Here is a 17,201-nt window from a genome sequence, read left to right as displayed (position 1 = left end):
ATATTCCACAGCCCTCGCAGCAACACTCTTGATATATCCCCCCATCACTCACAGAAACACCGAAATACTTCACACCCTTCACTGTAGCGCTCTAATTCATGGTGCTTGTCTGGGACAACACTACCATTATAGGGCAAGCCAAACAGAGAACAGCCAGGGAATTCCTAGAGGCATGGCACTCATCCACAGACTCTATCAACAAACACATCGACCTGGACCCAATATACCGGCCACTGCAGCGGACAGCTGGAACTGACAACCGGAAGCAGCAGATTCAAACCACTATAAATGCCGGAGGAAACATCACAGAAGCGCTTTACAGGAGGCTCCCAAGCACTGAGGATGTCACCTAGACAGGGGACGAAACGTTTGCAAGACAAATTCCCAGCTCGGCGAACAGAACCACAACAACACATTGATATATTTAACACCCACAAGACCATAAGATATAGGAGCAGAATTAGGCCATTCGCCCATTGAGTCTGCCCCACTATCCACTCATGACTGAAATGTTTCTCAATCACAATCTCCTTGCTTTCTTCCCATAACTTTAATTACCTTTATTAATCAAGAACCTATCTATCACCGGGCGGCACGGTGGCACACTGGTTAGCCCTGCTGCCTCACAGCGCCAGAGGCCCAGGTTCAATTCCAGGCGACTGACTGTGTGGAGTTTGCACATTCTCCCCGTGTCTGTGTGGGTTTCCTCCGGGTACTCCAGTTTCCTCCCACAGTCCAAAAATGTGCAGGTTAGGTGAATTGGCCATGTTAAATTCCCCGTAGTGTTAGGTGAAGGGGTAAATATAGGGGAATGGATCTGGATAGGTTGCGCTTCGGGGCGTCAGTGTGGACTTGTTGGGCCGAAGGGCCTGTTTCCACACTGTAAGTAATCTAATCTAATCAAGTATTAAACTTTCGCTGGATCAAAATCCTGGAAGTCCTTCCCAAACGGCATACTGTGTGAGAACCCACGGAAGCGGACTGCAGGGTTTCAAGAAGGCAGCTCACCACCACCTACTCAAGGGCAACTAGGGACAAGCAATAAATGCTAGCCTAGCCAGCGATGCTCACATCCCATAAATGAATTTTAAAAAGACCGAAGGGTCTGTTTCCATGCTGTACATCTCTATGACTTCATGAGTCTATGACGTGGCCTCCATAGCCGTCTGCGACAATAAGTTCCACAGATTCAGCACCCTTTAGCTAATGAAATTCCACCTCATCTCAGTTCTAAAGGATCATTCCTTCACTCTAAGTGGGCACTTGGGTCCCAGTTTCTCCTAATAGTGGAAACATTTCTTGCATGTCCACTCTAACCATGCCTCTCAGAATTCTGCAAGTTTCAATGAGAACCCCTCATCATTCTTCTAAACTCCGTCAAGTACAGACCGAGAGTCTTCAATCGCTACTTATATGTTCATTCTTACGAACCTCCTCTGGACCCCTTCCAAGCATATCCTTCCTTAGGCACGGTACGCAAAACTCCTCACAAGATTCCAAAAGTGGTCTGACCAGAGCCTTGTACAGCCTTTATAATACATCCCTGCTCTTATATTCTAGGCCTCTCAAAACAAATATTAACTTTGCATTTGCCTTCCTAATTGTTAACTGAACTCACATGTTAACCTTAAGAAAATCCTTAACGAGGACTCCTAAGACCCTTTGTGCTTCAGATTTCCGAAGCCGTTTCCCATTTTGGAAATTATCTACATCTCTATTCTTCCCACCAATGTACATAATCTGACACTTTCCCACAATGTATTCCATCTGCCACTTCTTTGCCCAGTCTCCAAATCCTTCTACAACCTCCTCATCTCCTCAACACTTCCTTAACCTCCACCCATCTGTGTGCCATCTGCAACCTTAGTAACAATGCTCTCAGTTCCTTACATCCAAATCATTAACATATAAACAGTTGTACTCACATCAACTCTGATATACTCCTTGCCCCCCATTGAAACACTCTGATATCCAACACCACACTGTAACACTCTGATATACCACATACCGCTCACAGCAACACTGGCAGATGGAACACAATGTTGGGAAAGTGTTAGATTATGTGCATTGGTCAGAAGAATAGGCATGTAGTTGATTTCCTAAATGGGAAAAGATTTCACTGTAACACTCATCTATCCAACACCCTGCAAAGTATCACTCCAATATACCCCACACCCTTCACTATAACAATTTGGTATATCCACATCACTCACTGTAACACTTTGATAAGCCCCACATCCCTCACTGTATCATTTTGATAAACCCCATACCTCTGACTATATAACTCCGATATTAACCACACCCCTCACAGAAAACACTGATCGACCCCACACCTCACACTGTATCACTCTGATAAACCACACAACCCTCACTGTAACTCTGATAATTCCCATACCCCTCACTGTAACATTGTGATATTAACCATACCCTTCAGCGTAACACTGATGTACTCCAAAACCCTCACTATAACAATTTGATATACCCCACAGTCCTCACTCCAACACTTCAATATTACTCACATTTCTCGGTGCAGCACTGACATTCCCACACCCCTCATAACAACTCTGATATACTCCCCATCCTTCACTGTAACATTCTGATATGTTCCCCACTCCTCACTGAAACATTCTGAAATTCCGCACACCTCTCACAACAACTCTGATGTACTCCCCACCCTCACTGTAACACTCTGATTTTAACCACTCACCTTAGTGTAACACTTTAACATAACCCATATCCCACTGTTACATTTGATATTACACACAACCCTCACTTTGGCATAATGAAATATCTCAAAAACCTCACAGGAATTTCATGGTATAATCCACACCCTTCACTATAACACTCTAATATTAACTACAGCCTATACTATATCATTCTGATATATCCGACAACCCTTACTCCATTGCTCTGATAACCCCTGCCCCCTCACTGTAACTCTGTTACAAATCACACAACACCAGGTTGTAGTCCAACAAGTTTCATTTGGAAAGGCAAGGACTGATTAGGGATAGTCAACATGTCTTTGTACATGGGAAATCATGTCTCACAAACTTGATTGAGTTTTTTGAAGAAGTAACAAAGAGAATTGATGAGGGCAGAGCAGTACATGTGATCCATATGGACTTCAGTAAGGCGTTCGACAAGATTCCCCATGGGAGACTGATTAGCAAGGTTAGATCGCATGGAACACAGGGAGAACTAGCCACTTGGATTCGGAATTGGCTCAAAGGTAGAAGACAGAGGGTAGTGGTGAAGGGCTGTTTTTCAGACTGGAGGCCTGTGACCAGTGGAGTGCCACAAGGATCGGTGCTGGGTCCACTACTTTTTGTCATTTACATAAATGATTTGGATGTGAGCATAAGAGGTACAGTTAGTAAGTTTGCTGATGACACCAAAATTGGAGGTGTAGTGGACAGTGAAGAGGGTTACCTCAGATTACAACAGGATCTTGACCAGATGGGCCAATGGACTGAGAAGTGGCAGATTGCGTTTAATTCAGATAAATGCGAGGTGCTGCATTTTGGGAAAGCAAATCTTAGCAGGACTTATACACTTAATGGTAAGGTCCTAGGGAGTGTTGCTGAACAAAGAGACCTTAGAGTGCAGGTTCATAGTTCCTTGAAAGTGGAGTCTCAGGTACATAGGATAGTGAATGCTTTGGTGTGCTTTCATTTATTGGTCAGAATATTGAGTACAGGAGTTGGGAGCTGAAAATGTGTTGCTGGAAAAACGCAGCAGGTCAGGCAGCATCCAAGGAGCAGGAGAATTGATGTTTCAGGCATGAGCCCTTCTTCAGGCTCATGCCCAAAACATCGATTCTCCTGCTCCTTGGATGTTGCCTGACCTGCTGCGCTTTTCCAGCAACACATTTTCAGCTCTGATCTCCAGCATCTACAGTCCTCACTTTCTCCTACAGGAGTTGGGAGGTCATGTTGCGGCTGTACAGAACATTGGTTAGGCCACTGTTGGAATACTGTGTGCAATTCTGGTCTCCTTCCTATCGGAAAGATGTTGTGAAACCTGAAAGGGTTCAGAAAAGATTTACAAGGATGTTGCCAGCGTTGGAGGATTTGAGCTGTTGGGAGAGGCTGAACAGGCTGGGGCTGTTTTCCCTGGAGCGTCGGAGGCTGAGGGGTGACCTTACAGAGGTTTACAAAATTATGAGGGGCATGGATGAGATAAATAGACAAAGTCTTTTCCCTGGGGTGGGGGAGTCGAGAACTACAGGGCATAAGTTTAGGGTGAGAGGGGAAAGATATAAAAGAGACCTAAGGAGAAACTTTTTCACGCAGAGTGTGGTATGTGTATGGAATGAGCTGCCAGAGCATGTGGTGGAGGCTGGTACAATTGCAACATTTAAGAGGCATTTGGATGGGTATATGAATAGGAAGGGTTTGGAGGGATATGGGCCAGGTGCTGGCAGGTGGGACTAGATTGGGTTGGGATATCTGGTCGTCATGGACAGGTTGGACCGAAGGGTCTGTTTCCATGCTGTACATCTCTATGACGCTAAGTTTATTTAGAAGCACTAGCTTTCAGAGCACTGCTCATTCATCAGGTGATTGTGGAGAATAAGACTATGACACAGAATTTACAGCAAAAGTTTACAGTGTGATGTAACTGAAATTATGTTGAAAAAGATCCCGTTTGTTTGTTAAGTCTCTCATCTTTCAGAATAACCATGTTGGTAACAGTTCTTTCATATGTAAATTGCAGAACTTTTTTGAAAAGTTACATTCTCAAGTGCCTCTCAGTGTGCGAACACCTTCAATACCTTATCTGGGCCAACATGACACCAATTCTTAAAGTGCACTTGAGAATGTAACTTTTAAAAAAAAGCTTTGCGATTTACGGCACATTGGCTCAGTGGTTAGCACTGATGCCTCACAGCGCCAGGGTCCTAGGTTCGATTCCCGCCTCGGGCAACTGTCTGTGTGGAGTTTGCACATTCTCCCCGTGTCTGTGTGGGTTTCCTCCGGGTGCTCTGGTTTCCTCCCGCAGTAAAGATGTGCAAGTTAGGTGAATTGGTCATGCTAAATTGAGTTAGTTGCATTAGTTAGGGGCAATGGGTTTGGGTGTGTTACTCTTCGGAGGGTTGGCATGGACTACTTGGGCCGAAGGGTCTGTTTCCACACTGTAGGGAATCCAATCTTACATATGGAAGAACTGACACCAACACGGTCACTCTAAATGACGTGAGACTCAATGACGTGGGCGGCACGGTGGCACAGTGGTTTGCACTGCTGCCTCACAGCGCCAGAGACCCGGGTTCAATTCCCGCCTCAGGAGACTGACTGTGTGGAGTTTGCACATTCTCCCCGTGTCTGCGTGGGTTTCCTCCGGGTGCTCCGGTTTCCTCCCACAGTCCAAAGATGTGCAGGTCAGGTGAATTGGCCATGCTAAATTGCCCGTAGTGTTAGGTAAGGGGTAGATGTAGGGGTATGGGTGGGTTGCGCTTCGGCGGGGCGGTGTGGACTTGTTGGGCCGAAGGGCCTGTTTCCACACTGTAAGTAATGTAATGTAATCAATATATAATTCTAGTTACACTACACTGGAAACCCTCACTAAAAACTCTGCATCCCACAATCTCATTCTCCACAGCCACCTGATGAAGGAGCAGCGCTCTGAAAGCCAGTGCCTCAAAACAAATCTGCTGGACTATAACCTGGTGTTTTCAATTCAATGGATGAAGAGTAGGATGGAGGGCAGCTCATTACCAGTTTTTCAAACTCAACTAGATATGGGCAAGAGATGAGAATGTGTTGCTGGAAAAGCACAACAGTTCAGGTAACATCCAAGTCGCAGGAGAATCAATGTTTCGGGCATAAGCCCTTCATCAGGAATGAGGAGCCTCATTCCTGATAAAGGGCTTATGCCTGAAACTCAATTCTCCTGCTCCTTGGATGCTGCCTGACCTGCTGTGCTTTTCCAGCACACACTCTCGACTCTGATCTCCAGCATCTGTAGTCCTCACTTGCTCCATGGGCAATAGATAGTGTGCTCACATCTCACAGACAAACAAAATAATTTTGCAGACTCTATTAGGTCGCCCCTCAGCCTCCATCTTACCAGTGGAAACAATCCACATTTATCCAATCTCTCCTCATAGCAAAACCCTCCAGACCAGATAACATGCTGGTTAACCTTCTCTGCAATCTCTCTAAAGTATCCATGTCCTTCTGGTAGCATGGCAATCAGAACTGCATGCAATATTTCAAATGTGGCCTTACTAAAGTTTTGAACAGCCATAATATAACTTGTCAATTTTTATATTCGATGCCCCAGCCAAAGAAGGCAAGTGAGCTGCATGCTTTCTTGACCACCTTATTCACCCGTGTTCCCACTTTCAGGGATCTGCAGACCTGTACGCCCAGAACCTACTATGTATCAATGCTCCTCAAGGTTCTGCCATTTTTGCATAATTTGCACCTGAATTTAATCTTCCAAAATGGATCACCTCGCATTTGTCCAGATTAAACTCCATCTGCCATTTCTCATTCCTATCTGCCCAAACCTGCAAAAAATCTACATCCCGCTGTATCCTTTGACAACCCTCCTCAATATCTGCAACTGTCAATTTTGGTGTCATCCACAAACTCACTAATCAGACCACCTATATTTTCCTCCAGATCATTTATACATTACAAACAACAAAGGTCCCAGCCCCTGATCACTGTGGAATACCACTTCTTACTGATTTCCAATTCGAAAAGCGCCCTCCCACTGCTAAAGTCTGTCTTCCATGAGCAAATCCACTTTGTATCCATCTAGCCAGCTCAGCCTGCATCCCATTAGACTCTACCTTCTGTACCAGCCTGCCATGAGGTACCTTATCAAATGCCTTACTAAAGTCCATGTAGACAACATTCACTCCTGTCCCTCATCACTTCTCAAACATTTAAGGACATTCCAAACACACACCACCCTCTGTGAAAACATTGCCCCTTAGGTTACTTTTATATCTTTCCCCTCTCACCCTAAACCTACGCCCTCTAGTTCTGGACTCCCCCACCCCAGTGAAAAGACCTTGTCTATTTACACTATCCATGCCCCTCATAATTTTATAAACTTCATAACAACATAATCTACAAACAAACCAATGGCACACCCATGGGATCTCCGCTATCAGGGTTCATAGCAGAAGCGGTAATGCAAAGATTAGAACAAACAGCCCTACCAATCATCAAACTGAAAATCTGGGTCCGCTACGTAGATGACACCTTTGTCATCACAAAACGAAACAAGATAGAAGAGACATTCAACATCATCAACAACACCCTCACAGGCATAAAGTTCACCAAGGAGGAAGAAACCGACAACAAACTTGCATTCCTGGACGTCAAACTCGAAAGAAAGCACAACGGAGAACTACAAACCTGCGTATACAGAAAACCGACAAACACTGACCGAATACCTAACTACACCAGCAACCATCCCAACACACACAAATGAAGCTGTATCAGAACACTATTTCAATGAGCCACTATACACTGCAGCACAGATGAACTTTGGAAAACAGAGGAGAACCACCTAAACAACGTATTCAAGAAGAACGGATACTCAAAAAATACAGTGCGCAGATTCCTCAAGAACAAACCACGACAAGCAGACCAAACACAGCCAGAGACCCTAATCACCTTACCATATATCAAAGAAGTTTCAGAAATGACAGCCAGACTACTGAGACCCCTAGGAATCCTAGCAGCACACAAACCCACCAACACTCTCAAACAAAAACTTAAAAGACCCAGTACAACTCATGGACAAAACCAATGTCATCTACAAAATTCCATGTAAGGACTGCCACAAACACTACATTGGGCATTCAGGAAGAAAGTTAGCAACCAGGATACATGAACACCAGCTAGCCACAAAAAGACACGACCCTCTCTCCCTCGTAGCCCTACACACGGATGAAAAAAACCCACCATTTCGAATGGGACAACACATCTATCCTGGGACAGGCTAAGCAAAGACATGCCAGACAATTCCTAGAGGCCTGGCACTCCAACCACAACGCCATAAGCAAACACATAGATCTAGACACCATCTACCAACCCCCTCAGAAAATGAACAGGAAATGACATCACCACAAACCCCAGGAACCCCATCCAGGACAAACATATAAGTAGAAAGCAGGAGACACAGCTTCGCTTCACTTGGAGGTGGCCACTGATGATGTTACTTAGCCAGGTAATGAAACGTCTGGATATCAAACCTACAGCTCAGCGAGCAAACCTACATCCTAAACCTCAACCTGAGCTATAAACCTTCACAAACCTTGCATTTATAAACTTCCATAAGGTCACCCCTCAGCCTCCAACGCTCCAGGGAAATCAGCCCCAGCCTATTCAGCCTATCCCTATACCTCAAACCTTCCAACCCTAGCAACATCCTTGTAAATCTTTTCTGAACCCTTGCAAGTTTCACAACTTCCTTCTGATAGCAGGGAGACCAGAACTGCACAGTGTATTCCAAAAGGGACTGAACCAGCGTCCTGTACAATCACAACATGACCTCCCAATTCCTATACTCAATGTACTGACCAATAAAGGCAAACACACCAAACATCTTCTTCACTATCCTGTCTACCTGCAACTCTTTCACACAACAATGAACCTGCACTCCAAGATCTTTGTTCAGCAATACTCCCCAGGATCTTACCATTAAGTGTGTAAGTCCTGCCCTGATTTGCCTTTTCAAAATGCAGCACCTAACATTTGTCTAAATTAAACTCTACCTGCCATTCCTTGGCCCATCTGATCAAGGGACTTTTCCAGCAACACACTCTCGACCCCCATCTGATCAAAGTCCAGCTGTACTCAGAGGTAACCTTCTTGGCTGACCACTACAGTGTCAATGTGTACAGTAACTGACCTCCACAGTTAGGAAAAAACAATGTTAAGATCTGACAAGCCAGGGTTTAGTTGTTTGAATCAGTTATTTTTGCATTTTAAGATAATATTAAATAATGAACAACTGAAAGCAGGATCAGGCAATGTTTTATGTGTTACAGGCAGATCTGACTTTGATTAGTTAAACCAATGTTTAGGTTAAAGTTTGCATTTCTTGGACTTCAGGGAGCAGAGATGAGGACCACACCAAGAGAAATGGATGGGTTTGAAAGCAATGGTTTCACAGAGGACCGGTGCATCAAAAGTGGAGGTGACAGTGTGGTTGAGCAAATCTGCAGTTTCAGAAATCGTCTGGTGAAAGGCGGGCTACAGGTTTGAAAGGATAGATTTTGACGGTACAGTCTTAAGTAACTTATAGGACAGTTCTTTTTCCAGGGAGGATAACAAATAAGAAATAGAGTAGACCATAGAGTAGACCATTCAGTCCCTTGAACCTTATCCTTCATTTAATAACATCATGGCTGGTCTGATTGTAGCCTCAAGGCAAAGGTGAGGACTCCAGATGCTGGAGATCAGAGTCTAAATTAAGGTGGTGCTGGAAAAGCACAGCAGGGGTCAGGCAGCATCTGAAGAGCAGGAATTGTAGCCTTAACTCCGCTTTCCTGTCTGACCCTGTAATCCTTGACTTACTCATAAATGAGGGTACAATTACAACATTTAAAAGACATTTGGATAGATATATGAATAGGAAAGGTTTGAAGGGATATGGGCCAGGAGCAGGCAGGTGGGGCTAGTCTAGATTGGGATTACAATTGGCATGGATTGGTTGGACCAAAGGTCTGTTTCTGTGCTACATGACAAGTGGTCAAAGATGGCCTTTTCTGTGATTGATACAGTGGGATAATGAAACAACAGAAGATTTATTGATCAAACAGGTTGTTATGAATATGAATTAGGTAGTTTATACAGAGAGAGATTTTAAAGAAGGATAGGAAACCAGTGAGCTCAGGGACAGCAGAATGAGAAAGACGTAAATTGAAACCACTGGTATTGAGGGGTCATTTAGTCCACAGGCTGAAGGAGGAAGCAGTGAAGGTATCACAGTGAGAAAACATTTATCATGCCTGGTAGAGAACAAGGATTTTTATTGAAGTGAGGGGTTGAAATAAGAGATGCTCAACAGTGGAATAGGCAGGTCAGGCCAAAGTGTGATATGTTCATCCAGGACACACCAGCCCTACAGCCCTTTTGATGGGACAAATGATGGAAAGAATGGCCGGGTTGGGGCTTCATTTAGGTAGAAGGAATATACTATTAAGGAAATAGAAAAATGTACTTAGCATGATTGAAGTCATCATGGTTTTACAAAAAGGGTAATTGTGTTTGACATATGTATTAGATATTTGAGGATCTAAAGAATAGCCAGATAACAAGGAACCCGTTATAAGTAGTTAACATGGTTTGAATTTCAAAAGCCATTTGGTAAGATGGATTACAGGATAACACACAAGATAAGGGCTCATGGAATTGTTTGTAATATGTTGCCATATATACAGGATGGGTTAATATTTAAGAAGGTTCCAGGATTTAGATGTTTCAGTAAGAACAGAGAAGACGGTAAAAGAGGGGGAGGTGTGGCATTGTTGGTCAAGGACAGTATTACCGTTGCAGAAAGGATGTTTGGGGACTCGTCAACTGAGGTAGGATGGGCTGAGGTTAGAAACAGGAAAGGAGAGGTCACCCTGTTGGGAGTTTTCTATAGGCCTCCGAATAGTTCCAGAGATGTAGAGGAAAGGATAGCAAAGATGATTCTTAATAGGAGTAAGAGAGACAGGGTAGTTGGTATGGGGGATTTTGACTTTCCAAATATTGACTGGGAACATTATAGTACGAGTACGATAGATAGGTTAGTTTTTGTCCAGTGTGTGCAGGAGGGCTTCCTGACACAGTATGTAGACAGGCCAACAAGGGGCGAAGCCACATTAGATTTGGTACTGGGTAATGAGCCCGGTTAGGTGATAGACTTGGAAGTAGGTGAGCAATTTGGTGATTGTGATCACAATTCTGTTATGTTTACTTTCGTGATAGAAAGGGATAGGGTTATACCACTGGGCAAGAGTTACAGCTGGGGGAAAGGCAATTACGATGCAATTAGGCAAGATTTAGGAAGCATAGGATGGGGAAGGAAACTGCAGGGGAGAGGGATATTAGAAATGTGGAGCTTATTCAAGGAAAAGCTCCTGTGTGTCCTAGATAAGTATGTACCTGTCAGGCAGGAAGCAACCTGTAGAGCGTGGGAGCCGTGGTTTACGAAGGAAGTGGAATCTCTGGTCAAGAGGAAGAAGAAGGCTTATGTTAGGATGAGATGTGAAGGCTCAGTTAGGGAGGTTGAGGGTTACAAGGTAGCCAGGAAAGACCTAAAGAGAGAGCTCAGAAGAGCCAGGAGGAGACATAAGAAGTTGTTGGCGGATAGGATCAGGTAAACCTGAAGGCTTTCTATAGGTATTTAATGAATAAAAGAATGACGAGAGTAAGATTAGGGCCAATCAAGGATAGTAGTGGGAAGTTGTGTGTGGTGTCAGAGGAGATAGGGGAAGCACAAAATGAATATTTTTTGACAGTATTCACTCTAGAAAATGACAATGTTGTCGAGGAGAATACTGAGATACAGACTACTAGACTAGGTGGGATTGAGGTTCACAAGGAAGAGGTATTAGAAATCCTGCAGAGTGTGAAAATAGATAAGTCCCCTGGGACCGGACGGGATTTATCCTATGATCCACTGGGAAGCCAAGGAGGAGGTGGCCGAGCTTTGGCATTGATCTTTAAATCGTCATTGTCTACAGGAATAGTGCCAGAAGACTGAACGATAGCAAATGTGATTCCCCTGTTCAAGAAGGGGAGTAGAGACAACCCTGGTAATTATAGACCAGTGAGCCTTACTTCAGTTGCTGGTAAAGTGTTGGAAAAGGTTTTAAGAGATAGGATTTATAATCATCTAGAAAAGAAGAATTTGATTAGGATAGCCAGCACGGTTTTGTGAAGGGTAGGTCGTGCCTCACAAACCTTATTGAGTTCTTTGAGAAGGTGACCAAACAGGCAGATGAGAGTAAACTGGTTGATGTGGTGTATATGGATTTCAGCAAGGCGTTCGATAAGGTTCCCCACAGTAGGCTATTGTACAAAATGTGGAGGAATGGGATTGTGGAAGATATAGCAGTTTGGATCAGTAATTGGCTTGCTGAAAGAAGACAGAGGGTGGTGATTGATGGGAAATGTTCATCCTGGAGTCCAGTTACCAGTGGTGTACTGCAAGGGTCGGTGTTGGGTCTACTGCTGTTCGTCATTTTTATAAACGACCTGGATTAGGGCATAGAAGAGTGGGTTAGTAAATTTGCAGATGACACTAAGGTCGGTGAAGTTGTGGATAGTGACAAAGGATGTTGTAGGTTACAAAGAGACATAGATAAGCTGCAGAACTGGGCTGAGAGGTGGCAAATGGAGTTTAATGTGGACAAGTGTGAGGTAATTCACTTTGGCCGGAGTAACTGGAATGCAAAGTACCAATGTTAAGATTCTTGGTAGTGTAGATGAACAGAGAGATCTTGGTGTCCGGGTACACAGATCCTTGAAAGTTGCCACCCAGGTTGATAGGGTTGTTAAGAAGACATACAGTGTTTTAGCTTTTATTAATACAGGGATCGAGTTCCAGAACCATGAGGTTATGCTGCAGCTGTACAAAACTCTGGAGTGGCCACACTTGGAGTATTATGTACAGTTCTGGCCACCGCATTATAAGGAGGATGTGGAAGCTTTGGAAAGGGTGCAGAGGAGATTTACTAGGATGTTGCCTGGTATGGAGGGAAGGTCTAACGAGGAAAGGCTGAGGGACTTGAGGCTGTTTCGTTAGAGAGAAGATGGTTGAGAGGTGACTTAATAGAGACATATAAGATAATCAGAGGGTTAGATAGGGTGGACAGGGAGAGTCTTTTTCCAAGTATGGTGACAGCGAGCATGAGGGGGCCTAGCTTTAAATTGAGGGGTGATAGATTTAGGACAGATATCAGAGGTAGTTTCTTTACTCAGAGAGTAGTAAGGGTATGGAATGCTTTGCCTGCAACGGTAGTAGATTCGCCAACTTTAAGTACATTTAAGTCGTCATTGGACAAGCATATGGACGTACATGGAATAGTGTAGGTTAGATGGGCTTCAGATTGGTATGACAGGCCGGCACAACATCGATGGCTGAAGGACCTGTACTGTGCTGTAATGTTCTATGTTCTATAAGTAGAAAGTAGATATAAATGAGGGAATTTCATGTTGTTTGCAATAACAGATAGCAAGAGTGTCTTTAAAAATACAGAAACCAAAGTGAACCTAGGCTCCTGAGAGACTGAGGCTGGGGAAACAATAATGAGGAACCAGGAAATGAAAGAAGAGTTGAATACCTATTTGGCATCAGTCTTCACAATAGAAAACTCTATAACCGTTCCACAAATAACCAAATAATTGAAGAGCAAATGGAGGACAGGACATAAATAATTATCACCAGAGAAGAAGAGCTGGGGAGTTCAGTATGTTCCCTGGACCTGATGGGATGCATCCTAGGACATTAAAGGAAGTAGCTACAAAGATAGTGGATGCACTGGTAGGAATCTTTCAAGAATGCTTACATTCTGGAGAAGTCCCAGATGATTGGAAAACTAACAATGTAACACCTTGCTTTTACAAAGGGAAGAAGTCAAAAACACTGAGAGGCCTGTTAGTTTAATGTTTGTAACTTGGAAGATATTACAAGGCTGTCACAAAGTATTCAATAGTGGTGAATTTAGGAATAGATAATATGATCAAGCAGAGTCATCATGGCTTCATGAAGGAGAAAATCAACTAGGCAAAAGTGAGGACTGCAGATGCTGGAAACCAGAGTCTAGATTAGAGCGGTGCTGGAAAAGCACAGCAGGTCAGGCAGCATCCGAGGAGCAGGAAAATCGATGTTTCAGGCAAAAGCCCTTCATCAGGATGCCTGAAATGTCGATTTTCCTGCTCCTCAGATGCTGCCTGACCTGCTGTGCTTTTCCAGCACCACTCTAATCTAGACTTCATGAAGGAGAAGTCATGCCTGACAAAATTACTAGAATTCTTTGAGGAGGTAACAAACAGGATAGATAAAAGGGAAGCAGTAGATTTTTAAAAATCATTTATGTGATATAGGCATTGCTGGCTGGCCAGCATTTATTTATTTGCTTTTGAGAGCAACTTTGGTGGTGAGCTGCCTTCTTGAATCACTGCAGTCCATCGCCTGTGGATTGACCCATAGTGCCAAGGGAGGGAATTCCAGGATTTTAACCCAGTGACACTGAAGAAACAGTGATATATTTCCAAGTCAGCATGGTGAGTGGCTTGGAGGGGAATCTGCAGAGGCTGGTGTCCCCATGTATTTGCTGCCCTTGAGATGGAAGTGGTCATGGGTTTGGAAGGTTCTACCTAGAGATCTTTGGTGAATTTCTGGATTGCATCTTGTAGATAGTACACACTGCTGCTACTGAGCATTGGCAGTGGAGGGAATGGATGTTTGTCAATGTAGTGCCAATCAAGCAGGCTGCTTTAACCTGGATGGTGTTAAGTTTCTGGAATGTTACTGAGGGCCCATTCATCCAGGCAAATGAGGAGTATTTCATCACACTCCTGACTTGTCCTTGTCGGTGGTGGACATGTCGGTAAGTTACTTATTGCAGCAGTCCTAGCCTCTGACCTGATCTTGTAGCTACTGTGTTTACAGGGTGAATTCAGTTGAGTTTCTGGTCAGTAACTCCCAGATTGTTGATAGTGGGGAATTCAGTGATGGTAACACCTTTGAATGTTAAGGGGCAGCGGTTAAATTGTGTCTTATTGGTGATGGTCATAGCCTGGCATATACGTGGTGTAAATGTTATTTGTCACTTGTTAGCCCAAACCTGGATATTGTCCAAATCTTGTCGCATTTGGACTGCTTCAACATCTGAGGAGTTGCAAATAGTGTTGAACATTGTGTAATCATAGGCGAGCATCCCCACTTCTGATGGAGTGAAGATCATTAACAAAGCAATTGAAGATGACTGGGGCTCGGACACTACTCTGAGGAACTCCTGCAGAGATGACTTGGAGCTGAGATGACTGACCTCCAACAACCATGACCATCTTCCCATGTGTCAGGTATGACTCCAACGACCAGAAAGTTTGCCACTTGAGACCAACTGATTCCAGTTTTGCTACGTCTCTTTGATGCCCTTTATTTTCAGGAAGTGTTTGATAACTATTTATTAAGATCGAATGATGTTGGATGTAGTATATTAGCAATGATAGGGGATTGGCTAACGCACAGTTTGCACTGCTGCCTCACAGCGCCAGAGACCTGGGTTCAATTTCCGCCTCAGGCGACTGACTGTGTGGAGTTTGCACATTCTCCCCGTGTCTGCGTGGGTTTCCTCCGGGTGCTCCGGTTTCCTCCCACAGTCCAAAGATGTGCAGGTTAGGTGCATTGGCCATGCTAAACTGTCCATAGTGTTAGGTAAGGGATAAATGTAGGGGTATGGGTGGGTTGCGCTTCGGCAGGTCGGTGTGGACTTGTTGGGCCGAAGGGCCTGTTTCCACACTGTAATCTAATCTAATCTATAAAGTAATCTAATCTAACCACGGGACAGAACAGTGGTTCAGTGCTTAGCACTGCCACCTCAAAGCACTAGGGACCCGGGTTTGATTCCAGCTTCGGGTGACTGTCGGTGTGGAGTTTACACATTCTCCCCTTGCCCCCATGGGTTTCCTCCCTCAGTCCAAAGAGGTGCAGCCTAGGTGGATTAGCCATGGGAAATGCAAGTTTATAGGGATGGGATAGTAGAGTTGGTCTGAGTGGGATGGTCTTAAGAGGTCGATGTGGACTTAATGGGCTGAATAGCCTGCTTTCACATTGTAGCGATCCTATGACAAAGTTGGGAAAAGGGAGATTTTCAGAATGGCAATCTGTAATTACAGGAGTGCTGCCGGGTTTAAACTCTCCACCCTGGAGGCTCCCTGCCTTCAGTCCTGATGAAGGGCGTTTGCTCGAAACGTCGATTGTCCTGCTCCTCGGATGCTGCCTGACCAATTGTGCTTTTCCAGCATCACTCTAATCAAGACTCTGATTTCCAGCTTCTGCAGTCCTCACTTTTGCCCTGCTGGGTTTAATGCTGGGGCTGCATTATTTACTATATTAACAGCTTGGACTAGGCAAGTTAATGTACTATAGCCAAGTTTGCAGATGGCACTAAAATAGGTGACATAGCAATTGGTGTGAGGATAACAAGAGTCTGCAAAGAAGAGGGTGGCCCTGTTGGTAAGGAATGATATTCAGTCCCTTGCGCTGGGGGGACCTAGAATTAGGGATGTAGAATCAGTATAGATAGAGCTGAGAAATTCTAAGGGTAGAAAGACCCTAATGGGAGTTATCCACAGGCCCCCAAACAGTAGCCTGGATGTAGTGTGTAAGTTGAATAAGGAGCTGAAATTGGCCTGTCGCAAAGGTATTGCTAGAGTTGTTATGGGGGATTTCAACATGCAGGTAGACTGGGAGAATCAGGATGATACTAGACCCCAAGAAAGGGAGTTTGTGGAGTGCCTCCAAGATGGATTCTTAGAAAAGCTTGTGCTGGACCCAACCAGGGAGAAAGCAATTCTGGATCTGGTGTTGTGCAACGAATCGGATTTGATCAGGGACCTCGAAGTAAAGGAGCCATTAGGAGGTAGAACCACAATCAGCTTTAATCTGCAGTTTGAAAGGGAGAGGGTAGAATCAGAAGTGACAATATTTCAGTTGAATAAGGGGAACTATGGAGCTATGAGGGAGGAGCTGGCCAAAGTTCAATGATGCAATACCCTAGCAGGGACGGCAGCGGAGCAACAATGGCAGGTATTTCTGGGTATAATGTAGAAGATGCAGGATCAGTTCATTCCAAAAAGGAAGAAAGATCCTAAGGGGAGGCGGGGTGGCTGTGGCTGACGAGGGAAGTTAAGGACCATATAAAGACAAAAGAGAAAAAGTATAACATAGCAAAGATGAGTGGGAAATCGGAGGACTGGGAAGCTTTTAAAGAACAACAGAGGATAACTAAAAAGGAAATACGCAAAGAAAAAATAAGATATGAAGGTAAACTGGCCAAAAATATAAAGGAGGATAGTAAAGGCTTTTTTAGGTATGTGAAAAGAAAAAAAATGGTTAAGACTAAAATTGGGCCCTTGAAGACAGAAACGGGTGAATTTATTACGGGGAACAAAGAAATGGCAGAAGAGTTGAATTGGTACTTCAGATCTGTGTTCACTGGGGAAGACACG

The 17,201-nt window shown here is 44.2% G+C and overlaps 1 protein-coding gene across 1 annotated transcript in view; it reads right to left on the bottom strand.

Moving 5' to 3' along the window:
• Window positions 1–17,201, bottom strand: part of galns (galactosamine (N-acetyl)-6-sulfatase) — a 96,317-nt gene that overhangs the window by 76,574 nt on the left and 2,542 nt on the right. The gene's annotated exons all lie outside the window — the stretch shown is intronic.

This window comes from Chiloscyllium punctatum, chromosome 26 (genome assembly GCF_047496795.1).
Source record: "Chiloscyllium punctatum isolate Juve2018m chromosome 26, sChiPun1.3, whole genome shotgun sequence".
Lineage (NCBI taxonomy): Eukaryota > Metazoa > Chordata > Chondrichthyes > Orectolobiformes > Hemiscylliidae > Chiloscyllium > Chiloscyllium punctatum.
The sequence above is the reverse complement of the archived record's forward strand: the minus strand, read 5'-3'. Positions and strand labels throughout refer to the sequence as shown.